Source organism: Sceloporus undulatus, chromosome 2 (assembly GCF_019175285.1).
Source record: "Sceloporus undulatus isolate JIND9_A2432 ecotype Alabama chromosome 2, SceUnd_v1.1, whole genome shotgun sequence".
Lineage (NCBI taxonomy): Eukaryota > Metazoa > Chordata > Lepidosauria > Squamata > Phrynosomatidae > Sceloporus > Sceloporus undulatus.
This window is the reverse complement of record NC_056523.1, coordinates 189,579,964-189,600,432: the sequence shown is the minus strand read 5'-3', so window position 1 is coordinate 189,600,432 and position 20,469 is coordinate 189,579,964. Positions and strand designations below refer to the sequence as shown.

General features: G+C 43.0%; 1 protein-coding gene across 3 annotated transcripts in view; it reads left to right on the top strand.

Annotated features, from left to right (window-relative positions):
* The window catches only part of IQSEC2 (IQ motif and Sec7 domain ArfGEF 2), a 230,203-nt gene that overhangs the window by 60,790 nt on the left and 148,944 nt on the right, over window positions 1–20,469 (top strand). The window contains exon 1 of one of the 3 annotated variants that reach the window (XM_042452405.1): window positions 8,947–8,968. The exons of the other annotated variants lie outside the window; for them this stretch is intronic. The gene's annotated coding sequence lies outside the window, so the exon portion shown is untranslated. Of the gene's footprint in view, window positions 1–8,946; window positions 8,969–20,469 lie in introns of those variants that run through there. 3 annotated transcript variants of the gene reach the window in all.

Here is a 20,469-nt window from a genome sequence, read left to right as displayed (position 1 = left end):
ATGTGGTGCTACTGGTGACAAAACATCCTAGAGCTTCGCCTCCCCTCTGTACACACACACACACACACACACACACACACACACACACACAATGTAGTGTGAGACAGCTGTACATGTTGCAGAGAGCAGTGCAGAGTAGAGTGGGAGCCATAGCCCTCTCACTTCACACAGATTTTGCAAGAGGTAACACAGAGTCCTGCCTGTCTGGGAACCCTGCATGAAGCCTAAGAGTTGCTTTTTTCAATGTGCCCTTTAGCAGAAGGAGGTGGCAGGCCAGCAGAGAGCTGAGCAGATGACAGAGCTTATATCTCCTCCTAGAGAACCTGTCACCTGGGAAGGAAGGAATTGGTGCTACTCTTTCAATAGGTGGATCAGGCCTTGATAGTAGAATGGTCTGGGTCTAGTCTCAGTAGGGATATAAAAGCTGTATTGGTTCACCTCGTTCTTAATTAGCAGATATTTGAGACCAGGTCATTTTTCTACTAATATCAGAACTGCTGTGTGAATGAAGCATCATCTTGCCTCATGATGGGGCCATTACATCTCTATATCCATTCACCATAGATGCTGCTTTACAGCCCAATTTTGGCGCACACATTGCATTGGTTTTACAGAGTATTTATGCGAACAATTCCACAAATACTGTAGGATACATGGGGTTGTATTTATAATTTCATTACCTTTGTAGTGAAATGTAGAGATCCAGCTGTTATAGTGTTTGTGTTTCAGTACATTTCCATCACACACATATATAAGTTTTTTTGCCATGGACCAAATCATATATGAACAACATTAAGAAAGGGATAGTAAAAGGTTGAGGAAGGGAAAGAACAGAAAGGGGTGTGAAGTTCATCACCTACCCCCTAACATGTCTTAACAGAAAAGTACAGCTAAACTATTCAAGTACATAGGTCTACATCCATATTCCAAATGTCTTTGAATAAGTCAAACCTCAGCATTTGTCAACAAAAATTGTGTCCATAAGTAGCAAGAGCAATTGATCATTCTGTCCTCTGAAAATCAATCAGGTTCACTTCAATTTTTGTCTTTGCAATATGAAGCATTTGTCATTCAGAAAGACTTGCACGGCCCAGCTATGCTGCTATGGTATAAATTTCCAGACCTCATGGATGAAGCTGTAAAGGCCATATGTCATCCAGTCTGCAAGTTGATACAAACTGCAGCCTCTTTCCAAAAGCTGTTCACCATCACACATGACCATGTCATATGAAAGAATGAAGTAGGCCCAAACCCACATTTCCACTCCCCTAACATTGTTGGAATCTCAGGGGCACTCAAAGCAAAAATACCAAATATTGCCTCTCGGAGAAATTTAAATAGTATAGTTAAAACAGCAGGAGTCATAATCTAGATGACAAGGAAACAGAAGATGACAATTACCCCTGCATGGCTCTCTGTATGAAAATTTCAGTCAGGCTTCTTCAAATGATATTCCCTTCCTGCTGGATTAGGCTTTATGTGTTAGATGTGTCTGTCTTCCTTTCTCCCACTCTTAACTGAACATAAACTATGGTGCTTGAGGTAGTTGCCCACCCTTGTCTACTGGTAGAGCTGCTTCTGATCATGGGTGTATGTATGTTATGACAAAGAGCCATCTTTCCCCATATATTATTGGGAGAGAGGGGTGTGTCATGGTAGACATCTTAGCATCACAACAGGAATAGGCGTAATATAGTGACTACTTTGGAAAAGTGTGAGCAGAGACTCGTCTGACCTCTTTTCTGTTGAGTTTGCGGAGAAAGCAGCAGGAGCATTTTGTGCTGCGATGGCATTTGGTGAAAACACTGCTGCGCAACGTGACTCTACTGCAGAACAGGAAGCAATGAGAAGGTTCTTGGAGCTGGCACCCAAAGGATTGAGCCCAGTATGTTGAAGCAGAAAGAAATCAGTTTTTCTTGACCGTCACTGTGCCAGCACCTACCTAATGCCAGCGGCGCATGTTCGAACAGCAGTTTAATGGGCTGCCAACACGCCCAAGCCAGCATCATTAGCTAAAAGCCTGTCTTTACTGGGAACGTTGCCAAGGATTCAGGCTGTTGAGAATACCTAGTGAAGGGAGGTTTGGAAGAGTTTGTCAGAAGTCAACCCTACAGAGGCAGAAGACGGGGTCTCTAGATAGTTTGGGAGAGACTTTGGGCCTCCCAAGGGCTCATGGCTGGCCATGAAAGCTGAGGAAGCCAAGCAACTGTTCAGGGGTGTACCTGATGCTTCCTCGGGAGTCAGAAATATGACCAGGGAGATGTGGAGGAGGGAATGTGAGACTCAGCAAGCAGCACACTCTTAGGAGTTTATCAGACAAGGGAAATTGGAAGTATAATCCAATGGCAATCTGAACGCAATCATGGGGTTTAACGTTATTGCATGATAACTCACTACACACAAATTCAGGCAATGGGAAGTCAGTCCAGGCACAATCATGGGGTTTCACGTTATTGCGTGATAGACTGCCACATGCAAATTCGGGCAATGGCATGCTATTTTTAGGCAATGGGGAGCCAGTTCGAATGAGCATTCACGTAATTTCGCTAAACTAGCGACTTTACGTGAATGTGTTATGACCCCACTTTCTTTTCATTCAAAATTAAAAGAAATTACTCACATGTGATAAATTCCTTAGTGTACAACCAGTGTCTTGCTATGGGAAGCCCTCCCAAAGATTCTGCCTAGGAGCCTACAAAAATTTGGAACGAGACTAGAGCTTTTAGAACAAAAGTTAAACAGCAGCACTGTCTCTTCTTCTTTTTGCTCCTCTTGGATTTGTTTTGTACTCCTTTTCACACCCAAGTAAGGTCTGCAGTTCTCACCTTCTCATCCTGTCCAGCATCACACATTGTGTGTGTGTGTGTGTGTGTGTGTGTGTGAGAGAGAGAGAGAGAGAGAGAGAGAGAGAAGGACTGACTGGTTGATTTCTCTCTTGGTTACATACTATTGCCATGATGCTAGGAGGAGGAAGGGAAGAAGATGCTAGTTACTAGCAGCTAGTGGCTCCTCCTGTCATTAGCTCCACCTCATCTGCTGCTACGAAGGCAGGATCTTAACATGCCACCTTCACAGGGTGCCCAGATGTCATAACCCATAAAGGCAGACAAGACACAACAAAATGTAGGGTGATCAAGAAAATGGTAGATTTCAAAATAAAAGCTAAAAACATAAATGTAAATTCATCCTTCTTAGTCATGCTCAAAATGGAGGACATTTTGGAATTCTTATAGGATAGAAATTTGAAATGGAGGACATGTCTTGGAAAAGGAGGATGTCCGTTCACCCTGCATCTTCACGTCTCATCATCCTCAGCAGCAGGGCAGAGTTGGTGGCTGAGTTGGAAGAGAAGAAGTCTTGGGTTGTTTTGGAGACACACTGGTTCCAAGTTGTTACACATTAGACTCTCAATGGATACTGGCATATACAATTTCTGTAGTTGTGATTTCCAACTTTGGCAGGGGTGCCTGCAAGATTAGAGGAATACAGTGGTACCTCGGGATACGAAATACCCAGGTTACGAAATTTTCGGGATACGAAAAAATCCCATAGGGAATTATTGTTTCAGGTTACGAATGTTTTTTCGGGTTACGAAAAAACTTTTGGTGCTTTTTTCGGCTTTTTCGCACGGAATCGCGGCTTTTCCCCATTAGCGCCTATGGCAATTCGGCTTACGAAGGCTTTTCGGGTTACGAAAGCGGCCGCGTTACGAATTAATTTCGTAACCCGAGGCACCACTGTACAGATTTTTTTTATCCACAGTTTCAGGCATCCATAGCTTGAAAATATTTTTAAAATATAGCAATTCCAAAAACAAACCTTGATTTAGGAAAACATCCAGGGGTAGCCATGTTGACCATATAACAAACCCTATTAAAAATCCACCAACCAGTGATACCTTTATTGGCCAACCAAAATTCACAATATACATGTTGCAAGCTTTCAAAGCTCCACTGGCTTCTTCATCAGAGGGGTGTTAAAAACCATACAGGGGATAAAAAAAATTGAAGATGTTAATCATAGGCCTGCATTTTGCTGTTTCTGTTCTCAGTTTAGATGGTATGGAGAGGTATCTCTTGCAGGCTAGCACCTCCTTCTTCTGGCCATGTGGCTGCTGGGAGATTCTCAACATCAAATACCTTGCATTGGCAACCCAAAACAGATACTGTATATACTCAGGTATAAGTCTAGAAATTTAGGTTAAAAATTGACCCAAAAACTTAGTCTACTTACCCATGGGTCAACATAAGTACTGTACTTTAACTCATATACTTGTGAAAGGCGAGAGTTTAATCTGCCCTGGAAGCACTGATTCCCTTCAACTCTCTCATCCACTCAGCCTGCTGAAATTTTGTAAGTTCTTTGGCATTGTTTTCCTTTGTTTTATCCTTTACATCTTTCATTATATTTCCCTAAGTTTTACCCTTGACTTATCAAAATCCATAATTTTGGCCCCCAAACCTGTCCTCGACTTATATGTGACGTCGACTTATAGTGGAGTATATACAGTGCTTCCTTTGCAAAACATTGATTCTTCTGTTTTATATAAGGGATATCATTTTACTATGCCATTCCTGGAACCAAACCCCAGTGGATACCAAGGGCCCGCTGTACAAGGTTAGGGAGACACATGAGAGGTGGGGTCAGGTCGCTGCTTCACTCAAGTGCAAGGAGGCCGGTGTTGCTAAGTGAGCACAGGGGTATGCCAACTACAAGGCTAATGTGGCGGCAGGTTGCTAGGATATTGCTGGGGTGGATGGGAGGAGGGTGTTGGGAGATGACAGTTCGGAGGAGGGGGAGTGACAACGTGCAGAGCCGCTGCCAGGAAACACTGCCATGGCAACCCGAAACATACACAGCAGCAACTTCCCAACAGCTGTTTCCATGGCAAGCGCCACGTTTCTTGCTCAGGTGGCAAAGACCAGCCTCACTGTTGTGTGTGGGCAGCTAATGTTACAGGGCACCCTCAACCCAGGACTCAGGTGCAGCTGCTTCTGGGCAAGAACCTGATGTTGTGTGCAGCCATTTGGGACATCGTGAATCCCCCAGTTATTTCGACTAAGGGACCTCAACAAAATCAGGGAAGCCTGAATACTGATTTATAACAGGGAAAATGTTATATGTTCCAGTGATTTCAGGGGTTTAATGTGAAGTCGAAGGCTATCATACCTGGCATCTCCAAGACCCCCTGTTTCTCACTGCTCTGCTAAGGTCCTGTAAATCCATACCCGCCACCCCCTAATAGAGGCTATCCATGTAGCATGTGATCTTCCTCTCGTTCTACCTCCCTCCACCTTTCCTAACATTATTGTCTTTTCTATTGAGTCATGCTTTCTCATGATGTGGCCAAAGTATGACAGTTTGATTATCTTGGCTTCCAGGGCGATTTCAGGCTTGATCTTCTTGGCTGTCCACTGTATCCTCAGCACTCTCTTCCAGCACCACATCTCAAATGAGTTGATTTTCTTCTTATCCGCTTTCTTAACTGTCTAGCTCTCACCTCTGTGCATGGCAATGAGGAATGAAATGGCTTGTACAATTCTAACCTCTGTGCTGCGTAGTTTATCTTTGCTCTTGAGGATCTTTTCTGGTTTTTCATGGCTGCCTGCCCCATTCTTAGTCTTCGTCCGATTTCTTGATTGCAGTCCCAGTTCTGATCAATCTGATCAACCCAAAGTATGGGAACTCTTTTAATAGTTAACTATATTGTTTAACTATATATAACAGAACCGGCTCCTTTCTTTCTTTCTTTTTTAATTAAACAGCTAGATAGCATACCCTTTTGTTGTGGCCCCAGAGCTCTCTGACAGAGAAGGCTAAATGTCTCACAAAACTACAGTTCCTAGAATTCCCTAGCATTGTGCCAGGGCAGTTAGAGGTCTCAAAATGGATTATGTCTGCAGTGTGTTTGGGCCCATAGTTGAAGTCAAAGGCTTTGTTGAAACCCAGAAATTGCACCATTTGTTAATCAGACTGCCACATTTGTTCTCAACTGGCTTTCTCTTGAATTTTCCACTCTTGTGCCCTAAATTGTTTCCGATTGTACCACCACCCATACTGCTCCCTACCGCATGTGTTTCATGCCATCTCCTGCTCCTTCGCTCCATGCTTCCCCTCCTTGGGTGGCTTCCATAAATAGGGAGATGAGATTGAATCAGGTAACCTGCCTGGAGGCTAATTAGTGATGATTATGGCTTGCCAGCTGCCTAGCAGGGTGGCAGAAGAATCCACGCTGAGGTTTGAAAGGCCATGGATCGTCCAGAAGAACGAGGCTGCTAGGGAAACAGATGTTCCCTGCTGCTTCCACTCTTGCACTAGCTGCATATCACTCCCGGCTGCTACTCCATTTTCTCCCTCACCCCCCCTCTGCACAGCCACACAGCTTTCACCTACCTGGCTATAGATCAAGAGCTGTTAGCAGAAGCAGCAGGAGGAACAAGTGTGGTTCTTAAGTGTGTGGGGGACCAGTCAAAGGCAAGATGTTTGACAGGGTGCCAAGGTGTAGTAAGCAATGGAATAGCCTACATCAGTGGATTCTTGTAGACAAAAGGAGTTGGCTGTGTGGAGTTCTCTTAGGGCAGAGTCAACCTCTGCCAACGGTTAACCTACGTCAAGCAAGCTGCAATCAAAGAACAGGTACAAACAAGGCACACTGTACCAGAGATGCAAGCTCCATTCAAGGGACAGTATAATGAAAAATGATCCAGATGAGTCAAAGTGAGCTGGGAGGAGGCCAAGTGAACCATCTGTCATGCTCTGAAGGAGTTCTGTGCCCTCCTGGCAGGACTGGGCTGAATTGTAAAACTAGTGGAGGAAGCAAAATTGTATAGAGGGGCAGGCGAAGGTTACTTCCCACAAGGTAGCCAGGACAGCTGAGTCAGGTGCAATGACAGAAGTGGGAAGTGAGGACCATCATGAGACCAGAGAATTAGGGGCAGCAGATTGCAGGGACAGAAAGGTATTCATTGAGCCTCCAGAGGAAGGAAGAAAATCAGTTCTTAAGAAGATCAAAAGAAAGTCATGCTAAAAAAGGGGGGGAATCCATAATGTGTAGCTGGGAATCACCCTATCAAGTCCAGCGAAACCATCACAAAGTAGTCACCAAGAAGATGTGAAACATGGAAGTCTCCATTTAGGTGCAGACAAGACAGAGTATAGGAGGATATAACAAATTTAATTGAATTCAGATCTGCTTGTTGTCGTTTCTGATTTATGGTGGTCCTAAGGTGAATCTATCATGGGGTTTTCTTGGCAAGATTTGTTCAGAGCAGGTTGCCTTTGCCTTCCTCTGAGACTAAGAGAGTGTGATTGCCCAGAGTCACCCAGTGGGTTTCCATAGTGGATTTGAACCCCGGTCTCCACAGTCGTAGTCCAGCACTCAGACCACTACACCACATTGGCTCTGCTAGGTATAAAGAATCTAGGATCCTACACCTGGAATCTATTAGGTCTAAAGGATCCAAGATTACTGGAAAGAAGTCCATTTCTAATTTCCTTGTTTTAAGATATTAACATCCAGCAGTTACCTAAATCTGTTTTCAGAAGTGAAACACAAATGCTCCCCGGAAAGTAGAATACAGAAGTAAAGAGGAGCATGGAAATTACAGTAATTTTAGATGATGTGTATATAAACTGAATTGTGTAGCACCACCTAGTGGTTGGCGTGAATGTAACCCTCAAAAAGTAAAGTTATCTTTTTTGGTACAAAAGAATTTCCATCCCGGTTTAGGATCTTTGATCAGGCTGAATGGTAAAGTAAATGACAGGGTTGGGGAGAAAAAGAAAAGCAAACTTGCTGTTGAAGCTGCATATGTACTTTGATTAATACAAAAAGTTAGCAAACTGGATGACTTAGATTCCACAAGGTACAGTGATATTTTTGGGGGGGGGGGGTCATTATTCTTGACCCCAGCAGGACTACACAGAAGGAGGGTGTTAGTTGTAGAACGTGTATTAGCAACAATTGGTGCAAATGGTGGAGCTACATAAAGGAGGTATTATTTTTGAAGGGGAAGTTTGAAAATGATTCCTCTTAAGATTAGCTTTGAGAGTCTCAAAGTGGGCTGGGGTGGTGGTGGTGGTGGGGCTTTCTATGAATTAATGTCAGAGGCCCTGGATGCCAAAACTGGGATACTGGGTGGGCCAGAAGTTACTGCTGACTTCCCAGAAACTTCTTCTTATAGGTACAGTATATCCTCCCCTTTCCTCTTTTAAGTATCGCAATTTTCTTTGGTGCCCAATTCCAGAACTGAACCCCAGAACCAAACATTTTATGAGTTGGGGAGGGATCACTCCAGAGTTGTAAAACAAGTGCAGCCACATGGTGCTTTGTGCAAGGTGTACCTGGGCGCACATGGGCACTGCATATGCAGCCAGTTGGTCACATGGAGGGTGGCCTGTGTGCCTCAACACCTCCCATGGGCATCCCAGACCAACTGGATCATGATGACTCTTAGAAGTTTCTTAGTTTGCACACTCAAGTGAAATCCCATAATCTGAAGGCTGCAAAAGGAGTGTCACTTTAGCCCTAGGTGATAAGGTCTTTTTTGGAGGAAGTAAAGAGGTGCTCCTAGAGAACTAGCGAAAGGTTGATTTTTTGACAGTGGAGTGGGGATAAAGAGGGAGGATTCCTCAGATGGGGAACAAATAGGCAGAGGAGAGGCAGACAAGGTTGGGGGATATTATGGGTTTTTTAAAAAGCCCTTGTTTCTATGGTGATGAGAGGCTGGTGCCCTCCAAAGTCAGCTTGGTTTCTAAAATAATCCTGCCTGCTCCCCCCTCCCTGCCGCTTGTTTCCTGGTTTTAATTAGTAGCTGGGGTGTGAGTCACAGAGAACTGGAGGGAAAGGGTGTAATCAGGGGAGACAATGGGTCTGGGGGCTCCCATCTCGCACACAGATAGAGCCTGTGTGAGAAAGACGATCTGTGGCAATCCAAAAGCAGGCAGATGTCACAGTGGACTCTGGCAAGTGCGTGAGTGTGATACGTGATTCTCTGGGCATGTAAGAGGGTAATTGTATGTACGTGTGGGTGAGTTAAAAGGATGGTGTTGCTTTTAGCCCACAATAGGAGAGGGGTATGGTGCATGATGACCAGGAGCATACTTTCGATGTGCATGTGTGATAAAGGTGTACAGTATATAGGCACTAGGGTTTCCAGGTCAAGACTATCTCAGGCCCTAAAGTTTCAAGGCCAAAACATGAGACCTAGAGACCACCATTTGTGATGTCACAGGGGGTAGGCCCTGGTAATCTTAGGGTGATGTAATTAGGAGTGACCCCTAGTGATGACATCAAGCATGAGCCATTAAGCATCAATTATGATTCTGCAGAGAATGCCATTTAAATGGGGTGGGGGGATCTAACAAATGAGGAAAACAGACGTGCAGGTAAACATAATACATGCACCACATTTTTCAAGGGAGCACTCTCACCTTGAGATTCTTCCTCTTCATCCTAAGGACTGAAGAAGAGGGTTCAGGTCCTGAGATGTGGGAACCCTAATTAGGCTTGCCATTTGTCCCAGAAAACCTGGAAAATCCCAGATTGAAGAAACTAAAAAATGTCCCTGCTGGCTGGGCCAGTTGAAGCCATAAACCCTGAATTTCTGCTTTGTTGTAGGCCAATGGGTAGATTAAAATGTGACAGTTGCAATGAAGCAGAAAATCGTGCAAGAAAACTGGCTCTGGAGAGAGTCTCATCCTATGCATAAGGGGAAGGCCCACTGTATTAATGTTTTAATTTACATAATTAGAATGCATAATTATAATAATTTGTATAATATGCAAATTTAAATGCCTGGATATAAGGGACTGGAATATGGCAGATCTAACCCTAATAGGACCGTGGGAGTGAATGTTGGAGATGCCTCTGGTGTTGATCTTTCCACATGCATCTCTTGTACAATGTGTGAAAAGGCCAGTTAAGTAAAGGATATGTGTGGGCTTTTACTTCATCAGAACTTATAATAACTAAAATGGCTACACTGGATCAGAGCAAAGGCCTGTCTCAGCCAGCACTCTGTGGTAGTGTCCACCTGAATGCTTTCCAAAGTAAGGTATGATGTAGCAGCTATGGATTGTTGCTTGGCTGTAGCCTACAGCCACCTCCTTTGATTCAATTTGACTTGTCAGGGCTAACCTCCATTCATAGGCCCACTTTCTGTGTCTGTTTTTTTAAAAAAAATAAAGTTTAAAAACTATATTTTTGACACAATAAAGGCATATATCATTATGCAGGGGTCCATGGTTGGGGCTGTCCCAAAACATTTTTTTCTCAAGGAGGAGAACATGTTCCATGTGTAGAAGCTGAATGATATGTTTCTTTGTTTCACTAATTTTGATTGTTTCTTGTTTTTATTGCGGTTTGGGTTTTTTTTGGGGGGGGGGTCCTCATAAAGTTGCAAAGCCAAATGATAAAATTGTTCCATTTTCTATGTTCCTTACAGTTCAAGATGCTGTAGCACCATTTGCATTATTTTTTGAATAAACTGTATTATTAACATATCAAGCCCCATAATTTTATACCAATCCAAACCATACATAGCATTTTATTTTTCTAAAGTAACCAACTGATGTTCAGCTTGGAAAGAGTGCTTATACTGCATTTCTTTTCAGTTTTTCTTACTGTTTAGTTCTCCCTGTTTTTCTAAGTGGGTAAAAATAAAAATTCCCTCATGGTATCATTTTTTTAAAAAAAGAAAACATCTGTAGCTTCACTGATGCCCTCTTCCATCACAACCCTGAGGCAGCTGCCTCACTCTGCCTAGTGTAGGACTGCTGGCCATATCAAGAGTTGAGCATCTGCAGAACACGGCACAGGCTGCTGATTCATTTCTTAGCACTCACAGTTCAAGCATCTCTGGCAGGAAGGTTGGATCTCCTAATCCATCTATCTGAACTGCTGTAAAGCTACCACCAGCAAGGGGAGGCAATAGTGGACTAGATGATATGAGGCAACAGCAGTAGAAAGATATATACCTAAGCAAAGTGAACCCAATGTTCTTATTCCTAGTGGAATCTGAGGGGTGAAACATACAGTCCAAATAAATCAGTTTCAAACAGCTTTGAAGATGTTTAGATGACACATGCCTCCAAAGCAGGTGGAAGCCAGATTGAAGCTGCCCTCTGGGGCTAACAACCATAGCAAAAAGAATCTAGAATATTCTGATTTAGTGGGAAAATGCACACCTTCGACCCTGCATATAAACACACCAAAACCAGAGCAGCTCTAAAGGAGCGATTTATCCTAACCCTAAAGCTGCATATAAATACACCAGTGCAGGTGAGCATTAAAAAAAGATGGAGCCACCATACCCAAGCGGTCGGGGCATCAATGCAAAAAAAGTGAAAGTGTGGCACCTCCAATGAATGTAATTACAACATACCCAAACCAGGCAATCCAAGAGAGGGCATGAGGTGAAGGGGTGGTAAAGGGCCATGTATGGGGGTCTCCATATTTGTGCTTTGCCAGTGTTTACTGGGCACACTAATGCTCCGATGCTTGTGCCAGTGGAGGATTGCAGGTGAAATTTTGTGGCGGATCAAAGAGGTGACCATCCAGTGGGATGGCATCTAGGCAGCAGGCAGTTGCAGATGGTGCGTTTGAGTGACAGTGTGTTTAAATGGAGAGGCAACCAAAAAAATAAATAAAATACCCAGCATGTGGTTGGGCCATGCGCATTCAGGCTGCCTTGACAGTGGCCAGTGCATACAGCGATGTTTTGAACCACTTTTGGAAAAAGCAGGTTTGAGCCCCATTTTCCTGCCCGTCTGTTCTGCTCCTGTGAGACAAAAAAAGTTATTACCTGTATTTGGAACTGTAATGCTCAGAATCCCCTAGCAGCCATATTGGATGGGGGAGTCTGTGATGCTTAGTCTAAAACAGCAACTTTTCCCACGCTGTGAGAAGCTACCAAACATAGAAACCTTCTTAGGTTGGGGGGGAGGGGCAAAAAGAAGACGTGGCCCACCCCCAATAAGAATTCTCCATCCCCCAAATGAAATTTTCTTCCAGTCCTCAAATTTGTAGCTTTGCAATAGCTTTAGGGACTGTGCAGACCACCCCTTTTAGAATCAGATTGGTGCTGTAGCAACCGCATGCCACAGTCCCAATCTGGCCTTTCTGGGGTGCAAAAAAGAGCTTCAAAAAGTGTCTCCTTTTTACACCCTGGAAAGAGTGCCGTAGCCGCAGCATTGCGGCTTTATGCTGCTCTTTTGCTACCATGTCATGTAAAGACAGTGACAGAGGAGCACCATGACGCCGTGCACTGTGTAATGTGGTGCATGGCATCATGCCACCATGGTGTTAGATTCGGGGTGTGAGTCATATGAACACCACACCCCGACTCTGCCCCCAGGCTGGCCTTATTGGCCAGTCTGCACAGGCTCTTAGTTGAACATTTAGAAATACTGGAGTTTATTAAACGGGAGGAATTTCTCTTAAATTCGAATGAAAAGAAAATGGGGCAGAACGCTTTCACTTAAAGTCGTTAGTTTCGCGCAATTACGTGAATATGCATTGCATTCAAACTGGCTCCCCATTCCCCAAAAATAGAATGCCATTGCCCAAATTTGTGTGTGGCAGTCTATCACGCAATAACGTGAAACCACATAATTGCGTTTGGACAGACTTCCCATTGCCTGAATTTGTGTGTAGTGGGTTATCACGCAATAATGTTAAACCCCATGACTGCATTCAGATTGCCGTTGGATTATACTTCCAATTCCCCTTGTTTGATAAACTCCACTGTTTAAGCATCAATGTAAAAGGGATAGAATAGGTTAACCAAGAGAATCGGAGCACAGCAAATAGAAAATGTGAATAATTTTTTGTCTCACTTTCTACAATGCTAGAAACTATGGGACAGAAGTGAAATTTGTAGTTGAGGGAAGAATTCTTATTTGGAAGGAGGTGGCTGTCTTGTTCGCTCCCTCCTATAGTTGCACCCATGTATTGAGTTGTTTAGCCATATTTGTATCTGCTTTAAGTGAACATGGATTTGCCTGGGTTATGTTAAGAGTGTGGCTGTTTTGTGTGCATGTGTTTGATTTTATTTTTGTGTACAGTATGTATTATGAAATATTTCTCTGTCTTTTCATGTGTCATCATCTTTTATTGGTGCATATGTCTGAAGTGGGAACGTTTGTGCAGGCGTTCTTAGAATTCACCAGTAAACCTTGGCACCAAAACTTCCCTGTGGAATACAAAAGGGGCTGCTTTATCTCTTCTATGGGGAAGTCAAAATCTTTCTGTGGAAAAGGTGAAGTACAATTAAATATGTGTTAGATAGTCAAGGTAAATCCTATCAGTTAGGTAAATTTCTTTGTATGCAGGAGGACTGCCATTTAAGTGAGAACCTTATCATTTCTCACATTTCAATCTTCTGTAGAGATATGCCCACACAAAAACCACAGAACTTGTCAAATATCACTAACTGTCAGCACATCCAAAGAAGAGCAGCCAGGCGTCTGGAAACCAAGCACTGGGTATGTTTGGCTGGAGGAAGGGCTGACATGTAGAAAACATGATAGAGTTGTTCTCTCTTACTCCAGTGGACAGAACTAAAACTTCAGGGAAGCAGATTTCAGCTGGATATTAGGAGAAACATCTTAAGAGAGCTTCAGTTCAGTAGTGGAACAGAGATCCTTGGATGGTGATGGGTTCTCCTTTGCTGTAATTATTTAAGAAGAAGCCGAATGGCCATCTGTCAAGGGTGTCCCCCACCCCACATCCTGCATTGCAGAACTAAATGATTTCTGTTGCATCTTACCATTCTGTGATTCCAGTTGTTTCGCCAGCATGCTAGAAACTAGGGGACTGGCATAGCTTGTGGAGGAGGCAGTCCTGTCCATTAGTATCACTGACAGTAATAGCACAGAAACCGTTTCCTTGATTCAACATTTTAAAAAAAATCCGCCACTTGTTTTCTCTGCCCACCCCCCACCCCCTACAAAGGATCAATTTATGAAAATCAGTTATTCTTCTGTCTAAGCCAGATCAAGTCTTATTTGCTTGCACAAATAATTTGCCACGTGAACAGCCTCCTTGCACAAGAAGTGCTGTATCAGAGGAAACACTAAAGGACAATAGCAGCAGTAATGTGTATGGTCTGGTGGGACAAAACATTAGTTGAATCTCCCCCCATTTTACAGAAGTGGTCATCACAACCTTCTTTGAGCAACTCCTGTGAATTAAGGCTGCAGTCCTACACTTAGTAGAGAGTCAGGGTGCATCTAAACTGTATAAATAATGCAGTTTAATACCACTTGAAGTAGTTTTGTCTTATGGAATCCTAGGATTTGTAGTTTTACAAGGTCTTTAGCCTTCTCCGCCAAAGAGTTATGGTGCCTAACAAAACTACAAATCCCATGATTCTGTAGGATAGAGCCATGACAGTTAAAGTGGCGTCAAACTGCATTATTTCTACAGTGTAGATGCACCCTGAGACTCATTTAACTGTGGGCTTTATTCCCGAGGACGCATGTGTAGAAATGGTCTATAAACTGCTCCTGTGAATATAGTTATTTGACAAAGTTGCAAGGCAGGAAAGGCCATGCACGACAACAATACGGAAGAAAAACGGCTGGGGGAAAAGCCATGAGTTTATTGTTTACAGTGGAGAACAGGGCTGGTCAAAAGCATGGGTCTGGACCCAGGCGTCAACCAACCTGGCTCTTGATTGATGATCCAGTTCTGGATGACACGGAAGACTGGCTGGCCTGATGCAGATCAGTCTGAAAATAATGTCTGGATCGATTGTCTGTTTCTCTTCTTGGGGGTGATATAGGTTTTTATATCCATGATTATGCACATAGTAATTAATTTTTCTTAACATAGTAATCAGCATTTTGAGAATCTTGGGTTCCCTTTCCTTCCTTAAAAAAAAAACCCTCTAGTACTTCTGGTCATAAAAGTATGTTGGTGGAATGTATTGGTGAGGCTTCACAACATTGCCAAAGCTAGACTGAGTAGAAGGGTTGCAGACTGCAGTGTTTGCAAACTTGCTTGGCTAGCAGGGACAGCATTAATTTTACAACCTAAGGGTAGATAGACTGGCATAATATTTTAAGGATTCAGAAGGATTCCATCGTCTGAGATTCACCCTTGCATTCCTGCTTTGTATCCAGTCTTTATTCCTCCAGGCAGCAAGGAAACACTTTCCCAAGTTATAAATCTGACTGCAGAGCAAGGTCAAGGACACATCAGGTGTCTACAGTGGCAGGCCCTATCTGCAGCTATCCAGTCACACACTTGGCTGCCAGGACTGCTTCAGCAAATCCTGAACCTTTCACTTGAGGTGTGTCAGATTAAGAATTCAGTTTTTGGCTGTGTCACTACCATGCTGTCTTCAAAGGAAGGAAGTACAAGGAAACCAGACAGACAACAAAAGAAGCCTCTTTGTATAGCAGTGGGACAGACCAGGTCACTTGTGAAGGCTTGACCCATGTCAAAGCTTTGAAAAACGGCTCTCCCTTTCTTATGTCATCTTTCATTACCTTGATCAGTGGGAGAGCTGGTGACTTCTCATGTGGAACCTGTACTGATAGTACTGATGTTATGGGAGAGGTTGCTATCTCTTGTCTCACTCGTTTCCAGATCCCATAATTCCGTTCCCTCTCTTGGTTATTATATGGCAACAGAAGTATTGCTTCTTTAAAAAGCAGTCTTTTGAATTCCCCAAGAATTCTTTTGGTAATGAGCGTGGCATATATTAGATAAGCTTGATCAGAGGCATCAGTAGAGGGGTGCAGAGGGTGCAGACCTGGGTGACAACTCAGAGGGGGATGTCATCAAATGTGTTGGTGGGAAGTGGTGCTTTCTGCATCTGGCAATTCTGCTAGCCAGAGGGAAAGCAAATCTTTTCCCTTTGGTGCCTGGCTAGCAACGCTGCTAGACCCAGCAAGCCTGTGGGTAGCAGAAGCATTTCACTCTCACCAACAGCTACTGGCTGTTGTAGAGAGGAGAGAGGGCTGTTAAAAAATGATCCTCACTAGGTGTCAAATATACTAGATGTGCCACTGGCTGTATTGGTGGTAAATGATCAGCAGATGGTACACAGCAGAGAAGCCTTCCAGCCCTTTCACTTATGGGCTCCAGCATCCTGTCAAAGCCAGTGGTAGAATCATGCCCTCAGCCTAATTCTATCCAGACTGGCTGACAATAAAATCCAGTCCCTATCTTTGGTCTATGGGGCCCCTGGACTGAGTGCACTCCTTCCAGGATGAGGTTGATGGCAAATGAACTCACAAGGGTTATACAGTTCAGCTCCAAAAAATATAAATAAATAAAATCAAAGTGTACAAGGAAAACCAACCTCCACCCCTCTAATAGCTTGAAAACTGTGCATGCAGATTAGTAACAGAAAAATTCTCTCCCCTGCCTGTTCCCAGCCTTCATAAATTTTCTGGGCTCAAAGTGTCAAGTTAATGCAAAATATATTAAACAGTAATACAAATTAACTCTTTCTACACCACTGGGCAGCTGTTAACATTTGGCCATAATGCTAATAAAGATTCCAGAAACCATCTGCCTTATGGCAGAGGACCAACTCACTATAGCAAGGAAAAAGATAAAGAATGTATATAGTGAAGGAATAGGTGAGGAAGCATAGCAGTAGTTACTTTCTTCCTGCCTCAATGTTGGTAAAAGCACATACTGTACAACTAAGCTGTCTAGGCTGAAAGGTGTCAACCTTACAAGATTTCATTTTGACAATAGCTAAGGTGCCCAGTTTCAGTGAGAGGCTTTGAACAGATGACCTTGAGGACTGAGGTTAGCAATGAAGTGGAAGTAAAGGAGAAAGCACCTCAACACACTTTATTTCAATCTGTATTATTTCTGCAGTGCAGAGTAAACCATAGATTCATAAGGCGGTAAGGAACCTTGGAGGACTTTCCAGTCCAACCCTGCTGGATGCTGGATGTGCAGCCCAACTGCTGTGTACAACCAGATGGCCATCCAGCTCCTGCATCAATATCCACAGTGAAATTATTTCCCATCTCCCTATAGCATTACGTGAAAAAGGTCACTTCATCTTCTTTTGGGATAGCACTTGTGCATGGCCTTCTGCTGCTAAGAGCATACCTAACAGGCTTGAGAGAATTGGATTCTGTTGTTCTCTTGCTGCTTTGGTTTAATTTTATTTTTTTGATATGTGTGCTACAGAAATTTGATCATCCGGTGTATTTAAGGCTTGACAGATCTCTTCAGTTGGCATCTTGGGTCATGTATGCGTGAATAAACTGGGATTCCAAACAGGAATAGAATGGATAGGTAGGTGTATGCTACCAGAAATTTCTCCCTATGTTGCATCTTATCTTTATTCCAGTTCTGCCATTTATTCTGGTAATACTTGTGCAGTTGTCAATAAAAGGTTTTTTTTCCTTCTTCTTTCCTTCCAGGGCTGTTTGCTTAGTTTTTAAAAAACCAACAACAGTGAAATGGTTATTGATAGTAATAAAGTCTGTCTCCTAGCTGTTGTTCTTGATGGCAGTAATGACTATGCTGTTGCCATCACCAAATGAGATGCAGGAACAAGAGCTAAAAATGAAAATCTTTACTGAATAGAACAGGATTAAAGGCCAGACAACTATTTAAGTGATTATATAAGATGTAAGACACAGCAGTTTCATGAAAGGAAGATGCAAGGTTTTTTACTTTTTAAAAAACCCACCTAGGTGGATGGATGTTCCTAAAACAAAACACTTTTTGTTGGAAGGAAAGAGGAGAAGGGAGAGAGAAAAGAGCAGCAGAGAAGCCATTTCACCTTCTAGTATAGGTGGAAGAAGGATTCCTAAATTGAAAACTATAGGTGGCAATTCAGAAGGAGAGGTGGTTACTTTTAGGGCAGATATACGTTGCACAGAAAAAAAATAGCTAGGCACTTACAAAGTCTAAACAGGAACTTCATCAGCAGATCTCAGAAGCAGCTAGTCATTAAGACCATTACCATACGAGCCCCGTTCTCACTGCAATTACATTAGTTAATGAAAATGAAAACATACCGATTTGAGAGCAGCCATTATTGAACTTCTCTGCAATAGCACAACTGGGACTGCTTCCATGCTTTCTTCCACACTCCTCCTTAACTCCACCTCCCTGCCCTACGCGTGACTTTTGGGGTTTTATATATGTTAATGAATACTTTTTAATGCAATTCTGGAGTTATGCTAATGAGATTTCAGTAAAAGAAAAGAAATAGAAAAAAAATTAAAAGAAATCAACCTCAAAGTTTTTTGTGGTTTTTTCGGGCTATGTGGCCATGTTCTTAGAAGAGTTTATTCCTGTTTCACCATCATCTGTGGCTGGCATCTTCAACTGCTTTCCAGGCAAGCATTCTCAGAAGATGCCAGCCACGGATGCTGGCGAAACATCAGGAATAAACTGTTCTAAGAACATGGCCACATAGCCCGAAAAAACCACAAAAAACTGTGGATGCCGGCCATGAAAGCCTTCAACTTCACATTGGAAATCAACCTCCTTTGGAATAGAAAAGGGAAGGGGGAAGGAGAGGGAAGGAGACACTGACACCATGTGACTGCCAACATTGGAAGTGCCATAGCAGTGATGTTCCATACCTGAGAACTAATAGGACTGCAGTGCGATTAGGAGCTTATTGACAGTTTCCCCTGTCAATTAAAAGGGATGCCCTAACCTTGCTTTGGAGATGCAGCAGCTATGTGTCAGAGGGACACTGTCCAATAAGTATCACCAAAGTGCCATTTTCTGACTGTAATTGCAGTTTAAAGCCATGTGTAGTAACCCCTCTAAAACTAGAGTTGCTAGGTCTCATGGTGCTGCCTTGTGTTTTAAGACCTGGACCCTCTTTTCCAGTATACAGTAAAAGGGAGGTCTCTAAAGGCCATGATGGAAAAGGTAAAGGTCTCCTATATCTTTGGCACACTCCCAGGATGTGTGTGTGTGTGGGGGGGGGGAGAATTATGTTACCCCTGGAACTGGTGTTTTCTTCTTTTAAGAGCAATGAATTTTTTTAAAAAATAAGAAAAAACCTGGGGGGGGAGGGGAAATAAAACTGCCACTCCTTCTCTAACTGCCCTGTCAGTATGAGTCTATAAAGGCACAAGAAATGGTGGCTTCTTCTTCTTCACACATCATCTATTCATCACTAAACTCCAAGCAGTTACCTGAGTGCTCCTTAAAGTATGTATATCCTAGGAAAACAGACTCCAAGGAGTTTGCTGAGTAAACAGTACCCAATAAACCACCCCAAATCTTCCTGCTGTTGAGGCCTCTTGTCTCCTTACCCATGTCGATGCCAACATTGGATACCGTCCCAGAGCTCTTGACGCATCTGGGTCTCTCTGACCTAAACTACTGCACAGCTAGATCTGAAGCTTTGAGAGAAGCTGAAAAGGAAGAGGGGAGAAAGATTAGTATTATACTACAGTGCTTTTGTTTGTGCATTCGTATCATAAAATGCAGGCAACACTCAAGCTGCAGGTAATACATTGAATTTTCATAATTACTCCTGTGCACACAAGACACTTAACAATTTTGATTTTGTTTGCCAAAAACAACCCTTAAAATGATGGGCAAATGGTGGCTGATGAACTAACCTGGATTGACTTCTGCAAAATAAATATATTGAACAATCTAGCAGGCCAGATTAAACTGTGATGCAGAGAAGAGACAACGTCTCAAGATGTTTTGGGGGAGGGGGGATGTTTTTATATGCTTCTTAAGAGGCTGTTGAAAGAACAACCACTGAGGAAGACATTAAAAATATTTCCAGCATGAGAGGAAAGGGAATAATCTTGCCCTTTCCAGTAGGTTCAGCCAAAAGCAAACTGGTATCACCTGTTCTAGCTTGTTTCTTCTTTTTCATGAATAACTTTTGCCATCTTGACCACACTAATGTTGCATGGCCTCATGTGTCCTAGTTTTAATCTATAAAATGTTGGGCATGCCTTTGAGTTGACCCAGACTCATGGTGACCCTATGGAACGAAGAGACATCTCCAAGACTCTCTGTCCTCCACTGCTCTTCTCAGGCCCTGTAAATTCTTACCCACTATCACTCTAGTAGAATCTATCCATCTAGTGTGTGGTCTTCCTCTCTTTCTATCTCCCTCCACCTTTCCTAACATTATTGTCTTTTCTAATGATTCATTTTTCCTCATAATGTGGCTGAAGTATGACAGCCTCAGTTTGATCATCTTTGGCTTCCAGGGAGATTTCAGCCTTGGTCTGTTCAAAGCCCTGTTCGTTTGTCTTTTTGGCTGTCTGTGGGATCCTCTGTACTTTTCTTCAGCACCACATCTCAAATGAGTTGATTTTCTTCTTACCTACTTTCATCATTGTCCTGTTGTCACATCTGTACATGGTGACAGGGAATATGATGGCTTGGACGATTCTAACTCAGTTGTCTATCTTTGCACTGTGGGATCTTTGCCAATTGGGAACCATTCTGTTTCTCTATATTCTGTTCTTATCGTAGCCCTTGTCCAAAAT